Source organism: Salvelinus sp. IW2-2015, unplaced genomic scaffold, assembly GCF_002910315.2.
Source record: "Salvelinus sp. IW2-2015 unplaced genomic scaffold, ASM291031v2 Un_scaffold5261, whole genome shotgun sequence".
In the NCBI taxonomy this organism is placed as follows: Eukaryota; Metazoa; Chordata; class Actinopteri; order Salmoniformes; family Salmonidae; genus Salvelinus; species Salvelinus sp. IW2-2015.
In genome coordinates this window covers 13645-17692 of record NW_019946526.1, presented here as the reverse complement: position 1 = coordinate 17692, position 4048 = coordinate 13645, and the positions used below count along the sequence as shown (strand labels likewise).

The window sequence follows — 4048 nt, the reverse complement described above, 5'->3', positions numbered from 1 at the left end:
CTAAAAACCACTAGGCTACCTGCCTCTCCTCTAACACTAGGCCTACCTGCCTTCCTCTAACCATAGGCTTCCGCCCTCTAACCACTAGGCTACCTGCCTCTCCTCTAACCACTAGGCTACCTGCCTCCTCTAACCACAGGCTAGCTCTCTCCTCTAACCACTAGGCTAACCTGCCTCTCCTCTAACCACTAGGCTACCTTGCCTCCTCTAACCCACTAGGCTACCTGCCTCTCCTCTAACACTAGGCTACCTGCCTCTCCTCTAACCACTAGGCTTACCTGCCTCCTCTATAACCACTAGCTTCCTGCCTCCTCTAACCACTAGGCTACCTGCCTCTCCTCTAACCACTTAGGCCACTGTCCTCCCTCCTCTAACCACTAGGCTACCTGCCTCTCCTCTAACCACTAGGCTACCTGCCTCTCCTCTAACCACTAGGCTACCTGCCACCTCTACACTCTAACCACTAGGCTACCTGCACCTCTACACTCTAACCACTAGGCTACCTGCCACCTCTACACTCTAACCACTAGGCTACCTGCCACCTCTACACTCTAACCACTAGGCTACCTGCCTCTACCACTAGGCTACCTGCCACCTCTACACTCTAACCACTAGGCTACCTGCCACCTCACTGCTCTAATGCAGTTCCACCTACGACACCGTCAAAACAACCGCTATTCGGATGTCATTCAGCAGTAGATCAGATGGAATCTAGCCCAAGGTATATCCTTTTAAACTTGTCACATTTTACTATTGGTTTGTAAAAATAAAAATCCCTAAAAAAGCAATAATCCCTTGACTATAATACTATGAATATCAAAAAAACAATAAGCATTCTTAAAGGATTTCACAAATATCATACTCGACATCAAAAAGTACATTAGCTATGTTTTGTTTGTGTATGAATGTAAGAAATGTACCTAAAATACATAGAAATATATGTAAAATAATAATAATAAAAAATACATATATAATATATGTAAATAATAATAATAATAAAATACATAGATAATATATGTAAAATAATAATAATATAAAAAATACATATATAATATAGTAAATAATAATAATAATAAAATACATATATAATATATGTAATAATAAAAATAAAATACATAGATAATATATGTAAAATAATAATTATAATATAAATACATAGATAATATATGTACATAATAATATAAAAATACATATATAAATATGTAAAATAATAATATAATATAAATACATTTCTTAAAGCTAGAATCCTTAATTGAAACAATAAGAAATTCACACCCCGCCTCTGTTTTGGTAATAAAAATGTACGACAGTTGAGCTAAACTCATGAGGCATTCATATGTTATATTCTATTTGAATCAATGGGTAGATATAATTAATTTATAAGTTAAAAAAAATGGGTGTAGCAACTAAAGCTGGGAAACTGTTGATTGGTTAAACCAATGCCACAGCAGCTATGCCCCAGGCTATTAGCTAGCCTAGCAGCTAGCAGAGCCACAGCAGCTATGCCCCAGGCTATTAGCTAGCCTAGCAGCTAGCAGAGCCACAGCAGCTATGCCCCAGGCTATTAGCTAGCCAGCAGCTGTACCATTAGCAGAGCCAAACTGAGAGGCAAGGCAGCCTGAGAGAAGGCAGTGCTCGGGAGCACTTCCTGATGTGTTATGACCCTGAAAAAGTAGAAAAACAGAGATATTGTTCAGTAAATTACAAAAGGGGATTGTCTTTTCATGTTTCTGTTAAATGTTGACTTTGCTCGTATAGATGTGTACGGTGACAGTGAAACAGGGCGACTGACCAGAAATTGGCCCATATTGTCTCATTCCCCCCAAATTATTAACCAGATAATTATAATTTTTACACCCAGAAAACACGTTAGACAGGCCCACTGGACTGAAAATGGACCAGCCCATCTGGGCATTTGCCCAAAATGCCAGATGTTCCAGTCTGCACCTGAGGATTAATACTTACCAGCACTGATGCTTCCTGATAGAATGTTCAGGGAGGTGAAACTGCTGGTGAGAAGTGCTGGTACGCTGCTTGAGCTGGGAACCGAAGACTGCTTGTCGAACACGAGGGTCATGTCGGTAACTAACAGATCCACTCCTATCAGGAGAAGGAGGGAAAATGGACAACCCTCAGAAATCATTATCATCATCATCATCATCAGCATTGTCAAATAACAGAAGGTAGAACAGAAACCTATGCAACCAGTAATGAGAATTCATACAACTTACCGAAACGATCTGACAATGGAACGACGGAAGCCTGGGTTTTAGCAAAGCCTTTTCACCTCTTAGGAGAGGCAGGTAGCCTAGTGGTTAGAGGAGAGGCAGGTAGCCTAGTGGTTAGAGGAGAGGCAGGTAGCCTAGTGGTTAGAGGAGAGGCAGGTATCCTAGTGGTTAGAACATTAGACTTGTAACCGGAAGGTTGCGAGATCGAATCCCTGAGCTGTCGTTCTGCTCCTGAACAAGGAAGTTAACCCACTGTTCCCTGGACACCGAGGACGTGGATGTCAAATATGGATAGATATCTACATTATATATTCAACACGTTGACAAGGTAAAAATCTGTTGTTCTGCGCCTGAACAAGGAAGTTCTAAAATTGAAAATATATATATATTTTAACTGACTTGCCTAGTTAAATAAAAGAACTGTCAAATTCACAAGCGGTTCCCAGGCAATATACCTAAAGCAGACATTGCCAAAACACTAGCTGTCGGCTATCGCTGGTAAACAGCTGATTTGATGGAAGCTAGGCCCTTATCTTACACGTTACTATTATTTAACACTTAACCTCTCACAGACATCAATTCATGATATATTCACACTTCCACACTATTTATCCGTCAAAATGTTTATAATGAAAATAACTAAAAGAAACTTTCCTATTGTACAATTTATTTATTTTTAATTGTTTTATGTTTTTATTTGATCATAGTTCCCTCTTTAATTATGAACTGCTGTAACTATATTTACATTTAAATGTGTTATTTTGGGCATATCACTGAAGTGTCAAAGTGACTAAGGGACTAATGTGAACCACTACAATGTTTTAAAACTGTTGTAGAGCCTCGGCAGGTTTGTACTTGTCTTGTTATCATTAAATCTAATATATTATGTAACACTCGTAGAATATAGATTTGTCATTTTTTTCATTACTGTTAGAATATAATGACACTTTGGGTCGCATGTAATGGCCTCTCATAATCATTCTAGGGGTGAGTCTCAATAGTGTGGTCTAATATCCTTCTAGGGGTACATCTCAATAGTCTAGTTTTGTTTCCGCCTGGCGGTGCATCTCAATTGTCGTACTAGACTGCAAAAAACACTGTGCGTTACAGGGAAGACATCTTCCTCCCTCGTGTGGTACCCTTCCTGCAGGCTCATCATGACATGACCCTCCAACATGACAATGCCACCAGCCATACTGCTCGTACTGTGCGTGATTTCCTGCAAGACAGGAATGTCAGTGTTCTGCCATGGCCAGTGAAGAGCCCAGATCTCAATCCCATTGAGCACGTCTGGGACCTGTTGGATCGGAGTGTGAGGGCTAGGGCCATTCCCCCCAGAAATGTCCGGGAACTTGCAAGTGCCTTGGTAGAAGAGTGGGGTAACATCTCACAGCAAGAACAGGCAAATCTGGTGCAGTCCATGAGGAGATGAACTGCAGTACTTAATGCAGCTGGTGGCCACACCAGATACTGACTGTTRCTTTTGATTTTGACCCAACTTTTGTTCARGGACATAATATTCMATTTCTGTTAGTCACATGTCTGTGGAACTTTTTCAGTTTGTGTCTCAGTTGTTGAATCTTATGTTCATACAAATATTAACTCTATGGACCATTTACTACAGGTAAAGATCGAGAGTCCATTCAATAGAGGTTTAGTATAGAGAACTATAATCATGCTGCTCTATCTGACAGTATAGAGAACCCCACTACTCTGTCAGATCTTCGTGGGCTATACTCAGCCTTGTCTCAGGGTAGTAAGTTAGTGGTCTGTTGATATCCCTCTAGTGGTGTGGGGCCTGTGGGTATCCTGCCTGGTTG

The 4048-nt window shown here is 40.6% G+C and overlaps 1 long non-coding RNA gene across 1 annotated transcript in view; it reads left to right on the top strand.

Moving 5' to 3' along the window:
* LOC139026613 (uncharacterized) overlaps positions 1–3121 on the top strand; it is a 16737-nt gene extending 13616 nt beyond the window's left edge. The window contains exon 2 of the long non-coding RNA XR_011478465.1: positions 2304–3121. This is a non-coding gene — a long non-coding RNA (uncharacterized lncRNA). The remainder of the gene's footprint in view (positions 1–2303) is intronic.
* The last annotated feature ends 927 nt before the right edge of the window (positions 3122–4048 follow it).